The 22,455-nt window shown below is 39.3% G+C and overlaps 1 long non-coding RNA gene across 1 annotated transcript; it reads left to right on the forward strand.

Moving 5' to 3' along the window:
• The first annotated feature begins 8,889 nt into the window (after nucleotides 1-8,889).
• Nucleotides 8,890-13,986, forward strand: LOC306797946. Its single transcript, XR_013773240.1, has 3 exons — nucleotides 8,890-8,951; nucleotides 11,077-11,200; nucleotides 11,588-13,986. It is a non-coding gene; the product is annotated as an uncharacterized lncRNA (long non-coding RNA).
• Nucleotides 13,987-22,455: the final 8,469 nt, after the last annotated feature.

The raw sequence follows: 22,455 nt of genomic DNA on the forward strand, positions 1-22,455 counted from the left end.
CCAGATGGATTTTCATGTGCCACCCAGTGGATCTGCCTCCAATCTTCCTCTGTAAATGGTGAAGAGACATTGGCAGCCCCCTATGAGAGAAGCTCAATACTCCAGCAGTTCCAAAGTGCACAGGTACAGCAGCAAAATCTGGATTTTTATATCCAGGCTGTGGTTAGAGGGCACAGTCTTCAGTGCTTGCAATTTTTAATTTCTATGTTCTTGGTTGAAAAGACTGGCATTTGATACTTTGTGCCCAAATCACTTGTTGCTACTCCTGAAGTGCTGTCAGAACTGTAGATGATCAGCTGGAGTGAGCCTGCATGAGCCTCCAGCTTAATCAGAACTGTGCTGAATTTAAACAAACAGTTCTGCAGGATGTTTTCAGGATGCCACCTCATGTGGACAGTTCAAAGAGCACAAACACCATTGTGTCAAAGAGTGTAGCACAAGGTTAGAATATATTTTCAGTTAAGAGAAGAATTTTTTTAGTCAAACCTGTGAAAGGTTCAATCATTGTTTTGGTGGGATGGTAAAGGCACTGTGTGATGTGCAGTGACACTGTGCTGAGTCTTTTGGGTTCTGTCTTTTTTTTCCCCCACCTCATTCCCTTTCATCAAGCAACATAAATGTTTTGATTTATTCCTCAGAAAAGCAGTTCAGCAGCTTGTTCACTGGTTTGTAATGTTTCAGGCAGAACATAAAGTCTAAACTAGGTCAAGGGACCTAGGAGTTTACACACCCATACTCATGAGAAAACTTCTCAGACTTTTTGGTTTTGTTTTCTAAGACATTGATTTAGGAGAAAACAGCATGGCAAAGTCCACTAATTGGATGTGTAAATAGAAAAAAATAGGCTAAAGAAGAGATCCATATTCTTAGTAATAAACATAAATCATTAGTAGAAGTATTTCCCAAGAGATGTGATAGATATAATATTTAAATGAATACTTTCAGAGTTGTAGAAATCCCTGAAGTGGATTCTTTGCTCTAGATAAGAGAGAAGGTCAAATTATTATCTAGGAGATAAATGGTCCTGCCTGGCTTGAAAATTCATGTGTTTATTAAATGCAAACAAAATACAAACAGATGTACATTCTCATTTAACCCAGTACTTGAGGAGACAAAAAGCAAGCCAGCACCATCATGCATATTTTCTCTCTTGGCATAGGAAGAAGCAGGGTTGTCTTTGCCTCTCAGACAGTAAGGTTTTGTGGGTATGTGAAAAGACTGGCTGAAGGAGGAACCCTTATTAGAGGTCTGATTAATGAAAAGATTATTGCTGAATGGCTTTTAGGGTGTCTGATTTAGAGATGGGATCATCTCTGTTACTTTAATTGTGGCTTATTTGCAATGCATAAAATTAATTTTTTTAAAATGTTAAAATGTATTTTATATAGGTGTGTCTCTGTCTGTCTGTCTGTCTGTCTATTTAAGACTATAGGAGTGGCAAAAAGGGTAATGCAACATAGCTCCTCATGTAATGGAGAAGTAAGAGAGAAGAGCTTTATTTAAAGAAACACTACATTTTATATAGATTAATAAGTGGAAAACAAAATAGAAAAGACTCATTGGTCCAAGAAGGCAACACCTCTCTGAAAACATACTTTTGCAAACCATCACGTTTCTCATGCACCCTGCAGGTGCATAATCATTGTTAGAATTCCTTGACCTTGTAAAGGCCTCAGAAAGGTAAAGCCTTAAGGCTGCTTTTTCCTTGGTTCCCAGCAGCATCCAACAACATCTGTCTGTCTGTCTCTCTCCCTCAAAACCGAATTTGTGATAATTTTGGCTATTCAAACTATGTTGTTAAATAGGTGGTCCCTAAATGAGATTGGTTATGTGATATATAATGAAATTCTGAGTTGCACCTGAATTTACTAGCCACACTTAAAAATGTGGGGACCACCTTTAAGCAAAATTGTAGCATCAAGCAAATGCTTTTATGTCATCCTTATGGGGATAACATCCCAGGAATCCAGTCTGTGGTCTGTTTGATGTAGGGAGAGTACAGGGTCTGCTGAGGCTGCTGAAAACCCATAAATAGTGTTGGGATTTGAAACATATTTCCAGGCAAAACTTGTTCTGCCTTCCAGTAAGCAGTAATTCTCAATGACTAGATTTGTATTAGAGCACTGTGTAGGAGATCCAGGTGTAGACAAATTCAATGTTAAGTGGTCATCTTGCTGTGGCTTGATTTGAAATGAAGCAAAGAGCAGTGCATCAGCTTGTCCAAATAAGGTACCTTAGCAAATGAAAACCTTAGAAAATGGAAAGAGAAACTTTTAAGGCAAGTTCCTTAACTTTCCCACACTCAATTTTATGAAAGTGTTTTGCAGCTGCAAACCATTCAGTTTTTATTTGATTTCATTCAGATTTTGATTCAAAGTGGATGCTGACTTTGGTTGCCTAATTTGCTGCATTAAGACACCCATGTTCTATTCAGTCTTACCTTCATACAGTCTCAGTGAGGGCTGCTGCACTTAAAATAATGTTTGAGCATGGAAATGAACTCATTGCTAGATAACAATATAATATGATAATGTGACACTTTTTTAAAATAACAAATTTGCTTTTTCTTTGGAGAGAAAAGGAATGGAGAAGGTGTTTGCCTTCTTCCTTCTTGTGTCCAGAAAATACCATTAAGTCAGGATATATTATGGCTTCTTTTTTAATTTGGAGAAATACCTTTTTTTAATAAGCATTAATTATCTTTCTTGCTTAAGAACTGGGTACTTGAGGTCTGATCCAACACCCATTGCTGCAAATGAAAAGCCTTTTCCGAGTGTAAGTACTGGACTGTTGTTCGCCTGATCTTGACAAGACTTTCCCATCAATAGCGTGAATTCAGAGTCTGGTTCACAGCCATGCTCAGCATTATAAATTTCTTCTTTTTTGCTTTAAATGTGTCAGTTTTGAATATCTACCTTTTAAAAAGAAGTTTGATGTTTTCATTTATTTACAGAACAAATGTCTTCCCTTAGATCTTCACTTTCCAAAGTCTATAACAGAAATAGTTACTAAACCACCTGAAGTATCCATTCATATAGCTAGAAACAGTTTATGGGGACACTGAAAGACACTGATGTTATCTTTTTAATATTGTAAGGAATAATCCTATTAAAGAAGGAACAAGGAAAACTGTTATGCCCACAAGGCAGAATTATCCAAAGTTGATTGGAGAAGCTCAGGTTACTCTACAAAGCCCAAGCTGTGTGCTGGCCTATCTTTCCATCAGGGCTTGGTGAATGAACAATCATTTGTGGATTCTGCTCATCTCTCTTTGCGAACTTTGTTCAGTGGAATTAGATACAACTTTGACAAATTAGAAGTGCCCCTTAGCCCCACTGTCCCTGCCACAGCACAGTCTGCCAATTGTGCCTGGTTTTCTGAAGTTGGGCTGCATGAGAGCCATCAATGGCAGGCCTTCCACAAAGCTACACTTTTTAATAAGGGAATCTGTCAGCACTAGCCTCACCAGTCTTGCAGCCTTCTCTTAATCCACAGTGCAAAGTGCCTTCTCTTTGCCTTCCCTCTGTTGTGACTTGGACTCTGAAATAAATATCCCCTTTGTTTACAATATGCCTGCAACAAAATTAACCTTTGGGATTAATTGCAACAGAGAGTGGTCTGTGTTTTATCTTTCCTCATAGTACAGGTTTGGGAATAAATAAGACTCAGCCACCTGCCCAACCAATGTCTGTTACTTCTGTGGATGAATCCCTGGTCTTGATCATAGCTTCTTAAAAGATGGTACTGGTTACTGAGCTTGTTTTATTTTCAGAAAAGTTAATGGAAATTTCAAATAGTGGCCTTTGGGACTAATATATCTGCAGATGACTTGGTGAGGAGGGAGAGTGGGACTAAGCAATATGTTCCAGCTCTGCATAAAATCTGTTAGTGACTGGTTTGTGGTTCAGCACAGAAAACCAGCACTGCTGGACTAGGTGCTACCTCTGATTTATACTACTCAGTTATATCAAGAAAATTGGTCTACCAAAGGGTTTTCTACTCTGTATCTCACCTTAATTTTTTTTCTTTCTTTCCTTCTTGTAAAGAGCATTTGTTAAAACTGACATATTGGTAGGACTGGAAATTAGCAGCTTATTCTGTCTCAGAACAGAAAATCACAAGTTCTTTACTATGACCTGTCATTTCTTCTGTGCCCGTCCTGCTTGTGCCAGTGTGGAGGAGCTTGGGGTTTTAAAGGTGTTGGGAAGTTGCTTTATGGCCCTTGTCTGAACCTGTTTGATGAGATGGCTTCTTGTTGCATGTGAAGTAATGAAATTTCTGCATCTATTTACCAGGTCTGTAGAGACTGGCCTGAGACAGGTCCTTCAGTATGGGCAACCAACTCCCCTGTTTTATTAGCAAAACAAACTTTTATGCATTGCCTTTGGCTTGTGATATTTTCACAAACTGTCATGGGGGACTGTGATGTCCCTTGATCACTTACTAGAGGTCATAAGATGAACTTGTTGCTTTCTTCAGAAAACATCATCACTGAATCCTCTCACTTCCACTAAGAATATAACTGCTCTGAATAGCCAGCTGTCAATTTAGCTTTGAAGGAAAATCAATGTTATCTGCATTTTGTGTGTATGTGAGCCATGTGCCTTCCCCTTATTTCATACAACAGTTTGGTCCATTTTTAATCCTGTGTGAAGTAAGAGTTTTAAATTCAGCAGTAACTAGCTTTCCCCAGTGTTGGGGAAAATAAGAAACTGGATAGGGAAGAGTCACACTAACAGAGCATTTATCGGATGCATGGTTTCAGTGGCATGGTTTCAGTGTGTGTTCACAAGTTATTTAACACCAGAGAATCCACATAGGAAGGTATCTCATAATACACTGCTGCCAGAAAACTTTCAGACTCTCGTGCTTAGACACAGAAGTCAATCAACCATAAGAACCAAATAAAAAAGAAACCAGACTTCATTAGTTTCAATCCTCATGGCACTATTTCTTTCATTTATGGTTGCTCTGGAAGCAGAGATGGCTTTCCAGTGATGCATGTGCTCCACGCCTTCATCACCTCAGGGTTAGCACTGATTGCTTGGGGCTGCTCTTGCAAAGGACTTCAGTGAGTACTGCCTGCAGCAACCTTTCTCTTGAAGGTCACCTATTATTAGCCCATAAATCTTGAGCTTTGTGCTCTGTTCTGGCTACCTGTTTATTTCAGAATATAATTCAAGATGTTGGTTATAATCTTATTAAGCCCTTAAAGGCCTGGGACAAGGTTAGCTAAGAAAATTGCTTCTCCCTCCCACCCCCACTTCATGCCCTATCATGAGAATCATCTGTTGAGTTCCTGTGATTATTCTCCCTGCAGTCAACAACGTGGCTTTGCCAGGGAAGCAGAGTGTGTACCTCTGAAACATGCCTCCAGCAGCCCAAAGAAATCTAGATTTACTGAATGCAATATGAGGCAAACAACTTCCATTAACATTTTGAAATTTCCTTGGATATTTTTCTGCAGAAGGATTGGGGCACTCTGTTCTCTGGTGATGAACATCATCATCTCTGGTATTTGCTGGTTTTGCTGCTGAGTGCCCCACTGCTGTGGTATATGATTTTGCAAAAACATAATGGATAAAAACTCCAGTGTTAATACTTGCTGTTTTGCAATGAAACATGGCAGAAGAGATCATGCTCTATGACTGCTCATGCTGCAGCTAGGGAAACCTGGAGTAGTGAAGCCTGAGAACTGAGCTCCAGAGACAGCTGGAGTGGTATGGGAAAGGTCAGTGGAAAGTGCCAGGGGATTGATGAACTCCTTGGTGAGGTGCTAGAGGCCAAGAAGGGCATGATAAGAAATTAATGCAGTGGGGCAGAGTGAAAGGAGGCAAGAAGTGGGTGCAGAGCCTCCCTCAGTAGTTCCTCTGAGGACCTTGTTAAGAGAAATTTCACTGTAAAGGGGAGGAAAATACTTTTTTTTTTTTTTTAATTGTGCAATCATTTCATCTGATGTAAAACCTTCAAGGTCCTTTATGTAAGCTCTTGTACACTTCAGAAAAAAGTGCTTAAAGTACTGGTACAAAGTGAAGTAAAAGATACAATACTTGTTAGATTTCTCATTTTGGGCATTTTGACTTATCTTTACCTCCTCACAGCTGATCTTCCTGCATCAGTAGTCACCTTCAGTGGCTGTTTCACTGTTCAGCTCTTTGTACCACACTTGCTTGATTGGCTTGTGTTGGACTGCTATTGGAAAGGAAATTAATAACAATATTTGAAATTGTATAGAAGAAAATATTATATCCACCCCACTCCCCCGTGTGCAAACTGATCTTAAAAGTTGTTCAGAAATATATTATAGTTACAGACTTCACATCACTGTGTGGTCTAGATTTGCATGCCACAAGTTCTGTAGTACCTGGAGCTAGCAAGGCAGAGTCAGCAACAGCCTTTCAGTCTGTGGTCAACCAGAGAATGACAGTGTTTGCAATAATTTTTGATGTTTTTAAGTATTTGTTTTTCTTCTTCATTAGGACAGAGGCAATGGCTCTTGAGCATTTCACAGGAGGTAATTCTGTGGAAGAAGTCAGGTTTATGATTTTTTTCTCCTTCCCAGTGACAGAACAGTTCAGCCCAGGCCTCAGAGATCTTCCTTTTAAAAATTTCACTGAAATAGATATCCCTGTGAAATGTTCCCATACAATCAGCATTTTTTGATCAAAAGAAATATTTTGCTAGGAATTGTTCCAGGCAGTTCCCCTCTTGAATGTCTTGACTGTTTTAATTCAAGTCAGTTTTCCATGGCAGCAAGCTGCCTGTGGTGCAGTCTCTATCCTGCAGCCTTTTTCTTTTTTTTTGAGCAGCATGAAGAGCAATCTCTTATTATACTTAGAGGGGAAGAATTTATTGTTCCCTTATTCCATCAAATTATATAAATGAAATATTGGTGATAATTCTAGCTCATCAATAAAAATATGTTTACTCATTATCTATGCCAGACTGAAGACGTAATTAAACTGTAGAGAGGAGCTTGAAGTGATGTTAGCATTCCAATACAGACAAACAGAAATATTCATGGAAGGTCGAATTTAGATTTGTAATTTTACTGAGGTCATTGCTGAGTTTGTGATGATATTACCTTCACTTAAGGATATAATAATAAGCCACACTTAACTTCAGCTAAAACCTAGTTGGATGCTGGCAATCAAACCTGCAAGCCCTTGCAAACAGGCTATTAATAACTGAAATTGAATCAGTGCTTAAACAAAAACTGCAGAGTTACTCCTGCTTTTCTAAATATTCTGCTGATGGGGCTTTGATCCACTTTTGATGTTCATTACATCAGTTTCAGATAACCATGAGCATTGAAGTTGCATCAAATTAGAAGTTCTGTGGGATATTTTAATGAGAAACTGGTGTGAAACTTGACTATATTGACCAAAGATTTGTTTGGAGAAGTGGGCTTTGTTCTGTTGAAAATGCAAAGTAGAAACTTGAAGGCTGTAAAATCCTTGAGGATGAAGGAAGGTACTCCCACTGCGTTCAAATCAAGTTTCACATGACCATTGTGTGGAATCTGGGTGTGGCTCTGCCATAGGCTTTTTGGCTACAGGGTTTTTCAAATCAGGAACATCAATGTCCTTAATAACTAACTGGCGATTCAGCCCAATGAGCTGAAACTCTCTGGGAGAAGACTTGGATAAAACTACCAATCCAAGTTGTTCCTGTTCTTGCTCAATGCACCACATAAGGTGATTTTGGGGGCTTATGGAGAAGCTTGGAAACGAGTTTGCTTTGTGCTCAGTACTAGCTCTGCATCAGCTGGGTGATGTATTTGAAAAGGCCAGCTCCAGCTTTCTCCCATTGAAATAAGTAAAAATAATGGCACTGACAATATGAAAAATATCACCAAATCCATAAAAAACTTTGAGATTGGTTTCTATTATGTACATCATTGTATTGACCTAAATTTATATGCAGGTTATGTGCAACAAAAAGGATCTTTTTATACTGTAGATGTACTGTGTGGGGATTATGCCTTCTCAATTTACATGATATGAAGGGAAGGTAGTAATAAGTGCCTTTCATAATGACACTGTCAGATCATACTGACTAGGAGCTCTAGAGAAAATTTGGCTCTGGTGCTGTCCCCGTGAGTGACTCTGCACAGTATTTTCCTGGCAGTGATAACAGTTTGAATTATATTTAACCCAAATGCTGTTGGTTTTATTTGCATGGTTATTTTTAACCCGCTGAATTCTCTGGCCAGCTCTGTGACAGCCATGTGGAAACAAGTTATCTCAGACACGTGCTGCTGCAAAAAGGTGCTGAGTGTCAGGGCACTGCTTCAACCACTAAAAGAAATGCAATGTGCAGTGTGCACCTGACCAAATGGAATGGTTGTGTGTTTGGAGATACAGCTCTTTTAGGTTCCCAAACCTGCTGGCTTGTCTCTGCTCTCTGCTGTCCCTCTCCACTAACTTTATGCTGCATTCTCTCAGGAAACTGATACAGCCTTTAAAACATAATTTTGTAAACTGGAGAATTTCTCATGAGTGTATAACATAAGGGGGAGTGGATTTTACCTGCCACAGCTTGGAGGTGAGGAGGCTCTAATTGTTGTGCTGTGTCCTTTGTACAACCCTTCATGTGCCCTTGGAGTATGATTCTCAATCTACAGTTGCTTTTTCTTTTCTTTCCTTCCATCTTTTCTTTTTGCAATCCAGACAAACTCTTGAAAATGAGGCTTCTCTCTCTAAAACATGAAGTAATGCCCAGCAATAAGCAATACCCAAGGCTTGTGTAAAATTGAGAACTTTGCCTCTGCAGAAGGAGAGAAGAAAAGCATTTCCTTGCAAATGCAATGTCTATATCATAGTCAAGTGTCTGTTCTGTGACTGACTTCTGTGCTAAATCTTTTCCTAGCTCAGATGGTTTACTCCAGGGAAAAAGTGCCTCTCAGAGCCAAGGACCAGGCAGCGTGGGATGGGGCAAGTGCAGCAGAGGTGAGTGTTGCCTCACTGATGAGGATTAGGATTGTGTCTATGGAAAATTTGGGGAAATTCTCAGATCTGATCTCTCTGCCTTTGGACTTTTGATTATTCTTCAGCAAGGAAAAAAATAAAAGTCCTACTGGTCTATATGTTTAATTTATTTTTTGTTTTATTGTAGCTGCTATTTATGCTAAATATGCTAAGCTGGTCATTCTGAGAGTGGTGGCAATAAATGATCAAGGATGGGGTCTTTTCTTCCATTTTACACTCTGTGCTTTTGAGATCTCTGTGTCATGGCTTCACATTGATTAAAAGCCAGGCACCCACAAAAAGCCATTTACTCATTCTCCTCTGCTATAATTGAGCACAGGAGAAGGAAAGAAAAACTAAAGAACTTAGGAGTTGAAATAAGGATCAGAAAGAAGTACTAAAGGGAAAATAGGCTCACATTTAATCAGCATAAAGAGAATTTATTACTAATGGAATTAAAAGAGGGCAATAAGAACTAAAATAAGCCTTTAGAACACCTTTCTTTTCCCCTCTTCCCCACCAACAGCTCAGACAGACAAAACATGAGGTCTTTACTCAGTTTGCTGCTTCTAAAAATCTTCAGTTTGCTTAGGGAAAGAAATTTCTTTTTACTGCTGTGCCATGGTGTCCTTACCATGGGAGACAGTTCTCTGTGACCTTTTACAGAGTGGTTCTAATTTTCACGAGTCCCGCCCAACCTGCTGCAATGTGAGTCCCTCCCATGAGCAAACTAGTCTTCCCACAACAGTTTTGCATGGGTTATTAGTTCATGGAGTGTAGTCTTTCAAGGATGAGCTGTTCTAATTGGAAAGCAAAGGTTCTCTTCCTTTCTGGAAGCAGGGGTCTTCTTTCTCTGTTTGGGTCTTCCAGTAGATTACAACTTTTTAGCTCCAGAGTGAGCATGGGCTGTGAGTGGATCTCTGCATCCCCCCCATACACTTCATGAATCACAGGGAAATGGCTTGTGGTATAATAGTTCTCACCATGACTTGTAGAATGATCTTAGCTCTGACGTTTGGAGCACCTCCTCCCACTCCATCCTCTCACTGACTTTAGTGTCGCCATGTTGTTCTCCTCGTGTCCTCACCTTTTCCTTTTCTCTGACTGGAGAGAAAATTTATTGTCCATGGGTTTGTTTGCTCTCAAATTGTATCTTGAAAATTCCATATAGGGTTTTGCAGCACTGAAAGGTTGATTTCATCTGGGCTTGGTATTGGGGAGTTGCTCACCATGCCTCTCGTTGTTGGTCGCTGCTGTGTGGGTGGTGGCAGCTGCTGCAGGGCACCAAGAAGGAGAAACTGCTGCTGCCACTCCTGCCCTTCTGCTCACAGCACGGCTGGCTAAAAGCAGCTGAGCAGGCAAAGTTCACTGCCAGCTGTGCTGAGATGGCCTTGGCTGTCCTGGTGTCTGTGACGCCGCCTGTCACACTGGGATGGCCCTGGCCACGGCGCCTCCCCACCCCTCAGAAAAACAAAGTCTGAAATGTGGTTTTTATCTTCTTAAATATGTCATCACAGGGGTGTTACCAACCTCTCTAATTAGGCCAGCAATATATCCATCATCAGAGCCTTCAGGGATGGCCTCTGCTAGATATAGTAGAAGCTTTGAGCAGATAATTTTTTTTTTCTCCGCCTCTGTGGCTTCTCCCTCCCTGACAAAAAAATCAGGCTGTGTCAAACAAACACACTCTGATTTGCTAGATTAGGAATATTTCAAATTAAGTCTGATGCCTATTCAGTCTTCTTGTTCTTTCTGTGCCACTGAGATTCTACTCCATCTGTAAGTGCAGGTTAAGAAGCAGGAAGAATTGTGGTACTTGGCAGAAAAACTGATGACAGAACCGTGCATTTCTTCATTCACAATTATTGACTTGTTTTGAATAGCTTTGCATGTTGAATTCTAAAAGAATGTTTCACCAGATGGGCAATATGAGTTGAACTGCCATGTTACAGAAAACTATGGTGAATGTATTGGGGAAAAACAGAAGCATTTGGTCTTTGAAGCTTCCTTTTTTTTTTTTTTTTTTTTTTTTTTGGGGTGGGGAGAGGACAGACAAAATTCATCTGAATCTATTCTAATCCCTGTTTTCCTTGTTCACCCTCTGCAGTTCTGCAGCCTCAGAAGAAATATGTGATATCGAATTCCTGGCCAGGCACGGCTGCTCAGATGTAATCTGAGATGGCATATCTGCAGATACCCACACTTCTGCCTTCCCTACAGCTGCTTGTCAGGTAAGGATACACCATATGCCATGGCAGAATTGTCTCATCTCTGTGCTGGAGATACTAAGTCAATCACGTAGTTTTTGCTATGGCTTTTGACTGATGAGCTGTCTTGGAGAGAATGTACCATTCCTGGTACCTGAGCTGACATATTTAGAGTATGTTCCAATATCTCTATGTATCACCACGCTGTGCGATAATTCCCCCAAATTCTAGTCTCCCTCCTGCCCCTTCCCCTGCCCCCCTTAAAAATGATAAATTTGCAACATCTGGCTGTGCAGTTGCCACTTTAAGTTATTTCCCCAGATGCAAAAAGTGGCAGCAGTCCAAGAAAGAGCCAGTTTGCTTTAACACGCTCATGAAATTCTTCTGTACTCTACTTTTCAATAATCACAGGGCATCTTTCAGCTGTTTGTGAGTCTTAGCTTCAAAACATTCTGTGAAGTGCAAGTTCTGTTTGCTAAATGGAGAATCAAGGCCTGGGCCAGAACAACATGAAACTGGCTGGTAGACTGAAACATGTCTGAGCTCTCTTTGTGGTGCTGATTAGCTGGTGAGTTCTGTGCCTCACTGTAGAGCCAAGCCCTAAGAACACAGAAAATATACCATTACTCAAGTTCAGCGCCCAGCCAGGGCTACTATGCCAGACCATACTGTTGAAGATCTTATGGCAAACCTACTTTCCTCAAAATTTCATTAAGAAGCTGTTCTCTTTCACCAGGAATTACAGTCCCATAATTTCTACAGCTTCCATTGCAGTTATGTTTGTGTTCTCAAACCCCTGTGGAACATGACTCAGCATTTTCCACTTTCCCAATGCTCCTGGATGGAACTTTTCATCTGCAGATGGGCTACAAGTGGTCATGGGTGTGGTAACTCATCCTTCTGAATTGCCTCGGTGGCAGCAAGAACTACTGATGACAGCCTGATTTAAAGTTGTCTGTAATATAATGAGCATAATCATAAGTAGAAGAGAATTAGCCAATTACTGCTGCTTAGGGATCACTTTGTGAGGTTATTCCAAATGAATTGTCTGGTAGCTGGATTAGCTTCAGATGCCACCAAGGGACAGGTAGTTAATTGTAATGAGTTTTTGTGTTATGCCACTCCCTAACAATAAGGTTGTTCCTAGGAACAGGGTGTGACACATGCCAGGTGAAGGTGTCCATTGTAAATAGAGGTTGGAATAAACTCAAGCTCTGGTAGTTTATTATTAGAGATAGCCTAGAGAGATAACAGGAGAAATTTCAGCATATTTAACAGATGCTTATCAATCACCACCATGGAAAGTGTTATGAAAACTTTTAAAGAAGAGAGGGTGTCCTCTCTCTACACAGCCTCCCTTTGGAGACTTGGTTTGTGTGTACATAAATCCAAAACATATAAAAGTCCCAGCTGACATGCTGTGTTGTGACAAGTCATCTCAGATTGTGTCAATCATATTGCCTTATGCTATATTAAGTGACATGCTATAATGTGATTGATACAACATGAAATGACACATCATTGTACAAAATATCATCTGGAAAATTTAGGAAACTACCGAGGAGCAGAAGCTGACAGTGGCCTTTCAAGTTTTGAGGCAGGAAAACTAAAGAAATGAAAGGAACTCCTTGGAATCAGACCTGCTGCTGTCACTGAGAATAAGGTCAAGTGTGCTCTACTACCTGAATCTTTTCATGGGTGGTTAGTGGGTCAGTTTTTAAAAATGCTCTTGTTTCTTGGGGACTGACACATATCTGTGGGTCTGAATTGAATTTCTCTGAACCACTTGGCACATCATTAATCATTACTGTATCTGCACCATACCAACAGGGCTGCAAGCTAAATACAACCAGTTTCAGTTCAGGGGAAAAAAATAAAAATCCTTTCAAAACTGAACCAAACCAGACTGCTCTCCCTTTCTCTGCCTGGATTCTGCTTTCCTCCCATGCCTTCTTTTTTTGTCTTTTTCTCTTTTATTTATATACTGACTGCAATCTCAAATACTGAGATGTCTCTAGACACCATCACAAAATCCAGTGGGGTCTGGAGTGTCCTCCTCTAGCAAGCCTGCAGTGCAGGAGTATCAGTGAGCTCACCAGTAAGTTCTGTGGAGCAGCTTCTCCTTGGCAGCAATGGTACAGGGCTCCCTAATCTTTGGATTTGGCATGAAGCTGTGGGTGACTGTATTTTGAGAGCATCCTACCCCAAAGCTGCACAGCCTGGCCTCTTGCTCTTGCCACCTGTAGGCACCAAAGCAAACTAAACTTGGTAGTATGTTGATAGTATTGTGTTATGCTGACCAGTGGAGCAAGTAAAAATTTCCTGGAAATGAGAATTTCTCTGAAATGAGAACTTTAAAGTGAATAGGAACTCTTGAATTAGGTTTGTGTCAGTAGATGCCTGCTTAATGGGTTTTAGAGGTTGCTTTCTTATGCTTGCTGGGAAAAATTGGCCAGGTACAAAAATTTAAACCTAATTTGATGCTGTCAGCAGGTAATAAAATGTAAAATAAAGCCAAGCATTTTGAACATGAAGAAAACAGTAATTGGCTGTATATCTTTTTATCATACTAGAAAAAGGTATAAAATGGACAATAGTCAGTTTTTTAGTAACTTTTTTATTTTAGCGGCCTCTCATCTCTTTCCTCCTAGTGGTGGAGACAAAGATTTTTCTCTGAAAGGGAGAAAATAATGATAATTTGTTCTTTCCAGATACAGAAGGGTTGTGTTGGGGATACTTTTGCTGCTGTCTGGGCCTTATTCCCCATCTGCCTTGAGGACAGGACAAGAAAAAAAAAACAAAGACAATGAAGTCAGGGGAGCTATTTCTCTATTTGATGCTGACTTTTACCTGCAGCTTCATGCTATGTGAAGATACAGATGGACTGTGGTTTTATTCCAAGCTAGTTTTGATATTTGGGCTGTTTAACACCATCTTTTCTAAAATGTGATTCACAGCAGTTTTTAACGAGCCTAGTAAAGCTGTTCTTAAGCAAAAATGCAATAGAAATTAAAATCTTAAAAACAAGTAAATGAAAAAAAAAACCACCCCAGAAAAAAAAAAAACATACCACAAAAGAAAGAAGGGAAGAGAGAACCATAAGGAAGGCCATTGCAGAAGATTTTTTAAGTGCCATTACAGATGTCCAGGGTATAGTGCTGAAATAATCTCTCTGAGACACATAAAGCCCAACAGTGTCACAGGGAAACATCTCCAGTTCTGAGCGCAGTTATTTGAAGAAATTGTTAAAGTATTAATATTTGTTTTTCTTGTATTTAATGATAGAAGCAATTTGACAGATTGAAATGGGTGTTGTAAATTCCAGTAAAAAAGCTTGCATCTGTCTGGTCCAGGACAGATTTGGTTTGTAGTCATGCCATTCAGGCAAGAAATGAGAGAGGTCAGAGAAGCAAGGTATTTAAGGTCAGCATTGCTTTAAATGGTCATCTCTAAATCTCCTGATGTGTCTCTAGCCAGCACTAAACACAGAGTAAATTGAGCCTTTCCATAAGCTTGTTGCAAGGAGATACAGTTTTTGGATGTAGGTGTATGGACAATATTAAATCTTAGTTGAATCCCTTTGAATGCTTGCAGGCATGTGAGGAAAGTTTATCTCATCAAGTCAGTCCAACACCAGGTACCATGTAGCTGAATACTCCTAAAAATACTTGCAAGTCCAAACAGTTTCAGCCTTCGACTAGAACATCATTACTAATTCAATACTCAATATTATCAGTGCCCTATCAAAAGAAAAAAAAAGAAAAAAAAAAGGAAAAAAAAGGAAAAAAGTCAGTCATCTGGCAAAGATATGGTAAATATGCTGTATGAGCAGTCTCCTGTGGCTGGAATTGTTACCAGCACTTATGCAAAATGGATCCTGGGAAGACTACATGGATAATTTGTGAACTCAGATACTTAAATATCTGAGCCAGTTTAGTAAAATAAATCCGATTGCACCAGAGATAATAAAAACAAAGAAAATCTTAAAGCAGGCTGCTTTTTTTCCTCAATCCACACTTGAAGAGGAAGGGAATGTGTCAGGGAATAAAGAGGTGCCACATTAGTTTGAATTTGGAAGTAAGTGCAATCTTTCTTATTTAATTCAAATCTTTTCTGAATTAGCAGTTCTGTAAATGGTAATGCCTTCATAGTCAAAGAACAGGACAATGTTTGCATTGATGTCTTGTGTGGTAAAGCTGAATGTAGAAAGTCATTCATAATAAAAGGCAAAAGAGTGAGAGAGGATGCAGGGCACCTTACAGAATTTGAACTGCACAGTGCTACAGCCAATTTCTCAGCTGTTCTGAACTGGCAAGCCCCAACGAGTTGTAAATTGTGCATTTTGGAAATATGGTCTTCCTTTCTTTTTGTTTTGCTCATGCAAATATCTAGTGTATTGTAGTAACTAGTCCTATTTGTTCAATAATTGGATGTCCATGGGAACTAATTTAATAAATGGATATTATCTTCTGTGATTTTTTTCTTCTCTGCACATCAGTTCTCTTTTTCTGAATGGAGTTCAATTGTTATTATAGCATATGTTACTTTGGATCATTTTACTGTTCAATAAATACACGTATCTGTACAATAAATATTGACATTGCTTTAAAAGTTCTACAGTGTTCACTATGTCAAGATTATTTCAGTCAGGAGCCATCAATTACTGCTTGTTTCTAACATTTCCTGTCCACTCAATGTGAAAAAATTTGCTGCTCAAGCTTCTCTTCTACCCTGGTTTCAAAAGATAAACGTAGGTAAGCACAGTGCCCTCGGATTAATCACTAGGTGGGATGACTCAGACTCCATTCCTCTAACTCTTGTAGTGTCATTTTGTGTCTTCTGTACTTTATTTTTCCTTCCAAACATTTTTTATCTCATTTGTTAGAACTGGTAGGTAGTTTGGATCGTGTCTTGAAGTCTTTTTCTACAGAGCACAGCACAACAGGGCTCAGATTTCACTTATAACTCACCTAACAATAATATATGGGCTGCTGTGGAACAGTGAGAAACTCATGTTAGAAGATGCAGCACACACACAGACTCAAGGAAGACAGGAGGTGAGAACAGCATGGTTTTGTTATTTCTCTCCTGTAATGTCTTCAGGAGTAAAGGAACTAGGGGAGAGATGTACCATAAGTTAGTGTTAAATGTCATACTACCAGCAACATAAACTATCAATGGTGAGAAAAATACAGAATCATTTTTAATAACCAGAAGCAGATTTTCCCATTATTCTCATGCAAGTGCATGGACTTCAGTGGGTGCTGGCAGTGGTATCTGGCTCAGCACATTCAGTGAAACACATATGGCTAATCACTGGAGTCTGAAAACACTGGATCTCGATTCTGTCTGTAATGTGAAACAAACACTGAGACTTACTTGAAGACTGCATGCAAGTTAAAAAAGATTGCCAGTTTTGGTGTTTCTGGGACAATATTGTCTTATTTGCCACTAAGTAATCATAATATCTGTCTGCCATATTTACCATGTTAACACAAACACATATGTGTATCCATGTTCCACCTTCTTTGTTGTATAGGATGGCATCAGATGACTAACAATTATGAAAAAATCATAATCAGTTTGCACACAAATGCATGTGTATTTATGTGTACATTCTTTTACATTCCTGGCTCCCTCTGCAGAGGGAGAATTGAAGTAATCCTGATGATTTAAGGGTGGTATCTACAGAAAGAGACTAAGCCCAGAGAGAGCCCAGAGTTACCAAGTTGAAACTGGACTTGAAAAACAAGTGAGTTTAAAATTGCTAGAATGTCACTAGTACCTTGGGAATCCTGTTCCTAGGTGGCTGCTGGAGGAAATGCTGTAGCAATGCACTGGCACTTGAAGCCAAAGGGAGGTGTCTTGCTGAGTTGAGGATTTTGGGCTAGCAATCCCACTGGCACAGTTTCTCAAGTCTTTCTTATCTTCTGGCAATGCTGCACACCTGTTGTTCCACCATTGCTTCTGGTTGCTTTGCTTTTTTGCTCTTAGCTTTGCATTTTCACAGTTTTATATATGCTGCATTTAGGTGAAGATAATGTCTCTGAATGAGTGAATGAACAGCACTTTGTACAACGATCATTCATTTTCCGTATACTTCTCATGTGAGAAATACTAGTGCACTACTAATTAATTGTTAATATTGGTGATAATGATTGCTAATAAGTTTTATATGGGTGAAAAAAAGGGAAGTTATTAGGAATGTCTACATCGTAAGGGACTTGGCACTAGAGACAAGAAACCAAATGTTATGCCATTTTTTCAGAGTGGAAAGCTCTTACTTCATTGTGCCATGTATTCATTATCATTCATGGTAATTCTAATTGAAACATTGCATTAGGGATGGAAGCCACCCAAAACAGTTCTAGGGGAATCTGATGAGTTAAAATGAGTGTGTTTTTGCATCTCCATGTCCTTTATAAGACCCCCACTATGTTCTTTCATGAGGCTTAGAGGAAAGACTAAAAGGTTTCTGGACATTGCTAAGTTAACCAGGAAATCCCTCTTAAAGCACCTTGTTGATCTCATCCCTTGATCTGACATTCAGCTCACAGTGTCTGTCTCTAGATGCTGTGCACTCTGGTGCTTAGTTAACTTTATATGGCATTTTGACTGCCCCCACTTTTGTGATCTCTGGTTCAAAGGGTTCAGAACGTTATTACAGCCTTTATTGCTGGGACATCATTACCTCTTGCCCAAGTGACAAGCTGATAGGGACCGTATCAAAGGCAGTGTCAGGAAGCACGTTTGTTCAGCGTGCCACAGAGAAGCCCCAGGTTCCTTTTTTTCTTTCCTTTTAATTTTATGACATTACACTCCAAAGATGATCAGATTATTCTCTGCTCCCAGAAGCACATTTTGAACTCATTCCTCTTGAGTTGTGACATTACCTGATTTCTTTTTTTTGTAGGAAATGCTGATCAATACTTCCTTCTAACCAGGCTTTCCTAACATTGACGCTGAGAGTCTGGGAAGATGTTTATGTTTTCCTAAGGCAAATGAAATTCCATGGACTGTTTCTTCTTTCATAAAGCAAAGGCCATCTGAGTTAATGTCTCTTCTGGTTGCCAGAAAAAGTGCTGACCCAGCTGGGGGCACTGGGATTCAGAGCTGGGTCCTCAAGAGCAGATGGTTTAACAGGCTAGTCCATTAATCAACTCTGCCTCCCCAAGCACTATGCTGTACTTTTATTTCCTCTTTTTTTTAGCAATCAAGTGCTGGGTAAGAGAAATGTGACTTCTTTTCTTTTTCCAAGAGATGGTGTCTGATGTGTGCATGCCATTCTATTTTTCTTATTTACAATTATTGAGGTAAAATACAACAGATGTTTGTAAGAGGTTGCAATTTGATTCTTTGATAAATATACTGAATGAATCCCATACATTTTCAAGTACTTTAAATGCTTCTTAATGCAAAAAGTGAATTTGTTTCAGGTAGACAGAATAATTCAGCCCTGGGATTTACTGGTTAGAGGTAAAAAAAGAGTCAGCTAACAAAATCTCTAACACAGTCAGACAGGTAGCAGAGTCCCAAAGCCTCTTAATACACATAAACTAAAATGAATTACTTTCATTTCTGGTTAAGCCCCTGAATACTTGCATAAATGCTTGAAAAGGAATGAAAAAAATATTGAGGTAAGAGAACACTTCTATTGCTCCTTGTGAAAGATCTTTAACTGAAGGGAAATGCATTCCTGCCAGGCAGCCTGTAGAAGTGAGCTTGTGTGTGTAATTCCTTTGCATTCACAGCCAATAGCTTGCAGACCCGAGGGATGAAATTATATTTTAATCTGACTTTGTTCCCTATAACCCCTCTGCATACTAACTCTGCTTGAATGCCTAGAAGTGTGCTGTTCCATGGCAAAGTCAGGTAGTGCTGTGGAAACTTGTGTGAGGAGTCCCATGTGAAAGTGTTAAATGGTATTTCCAAAAAAAAAAATATTTTTTATGATTTTATTATTACAGTTTTTCAACGTAAGGGTTTCAAGTTCATGAAAAGCAGTGAATCAACTCTATTTTGGAGGCAGAGACTCCACCAGCCCCTCTTAATTCGTTCCCTGTCCAGTCCACCCACTTATTGCAGCAGGAATACCTTTCCAAGAATGAAAAGTCTCAAGGATGTCCATATATTTGCTCTCTCATTGCACAAACAATGGCACATGGAATCAGAAGTGAAGGGATTCCAGCTGGTATTTATTATCTGCTGTTATTTTTACCTGCTCAGAAGGAACTACTCAAGATTATCTAGCAAGCATCAGTTAGCATGTCTTTAATGTAACTGAAATATAGATTGAACTGGTGACTGTACAACCCTGTGCCACATTTTTACATTTAATCCATCCTCAATGAAGCTTTTTGTAGAAACATGAATATCACTACTCATTTACTCCATCAAGATGCAAATCCCCCATGTGTCAGATGATGCAATAAACATGGTTGGCATTTCCCCACATTCCAAGGTGCAAGAGGAGGGCAAGAGGAACAGCTGTGCAAAAGTGTGGGCATGTTTATCTCCCAGTGATAAAATGAATAAAATTGCTCTGCAATTGAGGTAGAGAAGTAGCTTTTTCCTAGTCTGACCACCTCAGGAGTCTTATCTGTCTTTGTTGAATATATGTGGATCCTCAGGTCCTAGCTCAGGGGCCTGCAGTTGGTAGTAACTCTCATGAGTTAAATTGCACACAAAGTCCATGTTAGAGCCAGGTACTGCAGCAAGTCCTGCAAGTCATAGTGCATTAATAGCTGGCTGCTCTTTTATAACTACCCTTAGACTGAGGGGAGTTGTCATCTGAATGAATAACTGGAGTTCATTTCTCAGAACTGGACATGCCACTGTACATAGTTTCTATCCAATATTTTCAGTCTCCTAGACTAAAAATGTGCAAGGTTTCATATACTGCTGTTCATGACAGACTGATTACTTGAGTCACTTTGATAATCAAAATAAAGGAAATAGATGAATAGATCAACAGTTTTTGCAGTTTCCTCATCACTGTAAGGCTGGGCTAAAGTACTCTCAGCTTCAGGCAATAAGTTATGTCAGGCCATATCATGAGCCAAACTCACCTTGAAGGGCAGGAAGTGAACGCATGACTAACTTCAGTGAAAATGTAGTCCCTGTATCAGACATTGGTTTGACCCAGAATGTATTTGGGATTGTTTTAATCTTCCCTCTTTCATTTTATGTCCTTCTTGTTTCTCCATGGTTGTATAGAACATAGATGAACTATAGAAAGCTTCTAAACTCATCAAAGAAAGAGATTAAGCAGATTTTTGAAAAATGATGTGGCTAGGATGGGGTGGGAGACAGTGTCTGGGATCAGAATGTTACCTAATGAGCGAGCATTTTGCTGCTGCTGGAGTTTTAACCTGTCATTCATTGCTGAAGTGTTCAGTGACTCACTGTTTTGTCTGAGTACATGAATAAAATTAGGACAATATTTTATGAGTGACTTGGAATGGAGATGAATGCCTTCGTATGTGAAGTGCAAGAGGTACTCTAGGTAGTTTTAGGTTTGGAAGTTCAGCTTGCAAAAGGAACACGAATCTCCTGAGAAGTAACAGATGGAATAAATTGTGACCATTCTCAATGGATGCTCTATAGAATGAGTGGATTTGCATGGGAGACCTCATGTCATAGATCCTTGTGGGATATGTCCTTTGTTGCTATGAAAATGAGTCCCAGCCTACACAAAATAATCTTCACACCTGACCTGCTGAACTCTAAGTATAAGCTCTTGTATAGGCTCTTCCTTGGAGGCTGCTCAGAGTCCTTATGTGAGTGTCAGTATCCAACTGACAGGAGGTGAAAATCTTAACCTGTATATTAGGGGGAAAAAATATTCAAGAAAACTCTTTGCATAAAACATTTTTCAAAAGCATTCCTTAGTCCTGAAGGGCAAAGGAGGCTTCTCCATTGACTTAGAGGGCAGCAGTCTCTCAGTCTTTAGGGAGCTTAAAGCCTTTGCCAAGAATGTCCTGAAATACCACTCCCATTGCATTTTGGAGAGGGATTTGCAGCACTGTGATGCCATGGTGGAGACTGCTTCCTCTTACTGTCTCCTGGAAGCCAAGATTGAGAAGAAACTAGGCAGAAATCTCAATTTGGGTCAAATGACCCGTGTAATTGTAATATTTACAATAGATTGTAGAAAACCATATATGAATGACTTTATATTTCCTTAACTTGGAGATAGACAGAGTATTTGTATTTGAAATACAGCATGAAATATTCCCAATAGTTGCTCTAAATAAACACAAGGGTTTGCATTACCTTTTCACCTGTAGCAGATTAAAGTGCTCTTTTGTCATTGGCTGTGAGTGAAACCAAGATCAATCTCTATAATTCTACAAACCATTATATAAATATATTCTGACTGTTTTTATACATTAATCACACAAGATTATGAGGGACATGCCTTATTGTGCATATTTCTTACAAGCAAAATATGTCTGCAATTCTCATTGAAAAATTATGGAATGGACTGAATCATTAAAAAAATATACAGGAAAATCTGCTATTTCAGGACAGCTGTTCAGTATTTTTGGACAGCTGACACTTTTTTGTTTTTTGCAAAAGTAAAGCATGAGTGTTTTTTTAACTAGAAATCATAAGCCAAATTAATTAAGGGGATAATTTCAATTAGCAAAATAGATAATTTCCTTTCTTCCCAAATTTTGCTGAGCAAGCAACATTTTTATTGCTGTTTCCTATAACTTTTGTTTTGAGTTTCCACATTCAGGCCCAACAAAAATATCCTATTTTGAGACATAAATGATAAAGAAGAAGAAAAGAGCCTGCTGCAGTTGCAGAACCATGTTCTGTGACTCTGAATTCTCTCAATCCATCACTTTAGACACTAGCAGGGTGTCTGGACAGCAATCTGTGTAGTGAAGGGAACCTTGCTGGTAATACAAGCAAGTTGTGCACTGTCTTACAGTGTGTGGAGAAGGTCAGGAGTGGACACCATGAGTATAAATCATTGTGGTTCAGTTTAGAATGTATCCTATCAAGTGAAATTTTAAAAATTGATTAATCTGTGAAAATTTATGCTCATTAGAATAATTTCTTAAAGGTGTTAATTTTGTGCTTAGTTAGACATGGTCTTGAGGAACTTTGATCTTAACGGTTGTATTCAGATGTAGTTTGACTTTATATTCCTGTTCTGGTGAAGATACTTGGTGTGTTGATGTACCTGTTTTGCTGCCATTCTCTGTCACATATAGAGATTTTTTTCATTCAGACAAGGCAGAGGGATTCCACATTTGCAAAAGAGA

This window comes from Erithacus rubecula (genome assembly GCF_903797595.1).
Source record: "Erithacus rubecula genome assembly, chromosome: 2".
NCBI lineage: Eukaryota > Metazoa > Chordata > Aves > Passeriformes > Muscicapidae > Erithacus > Erithacus rubecula.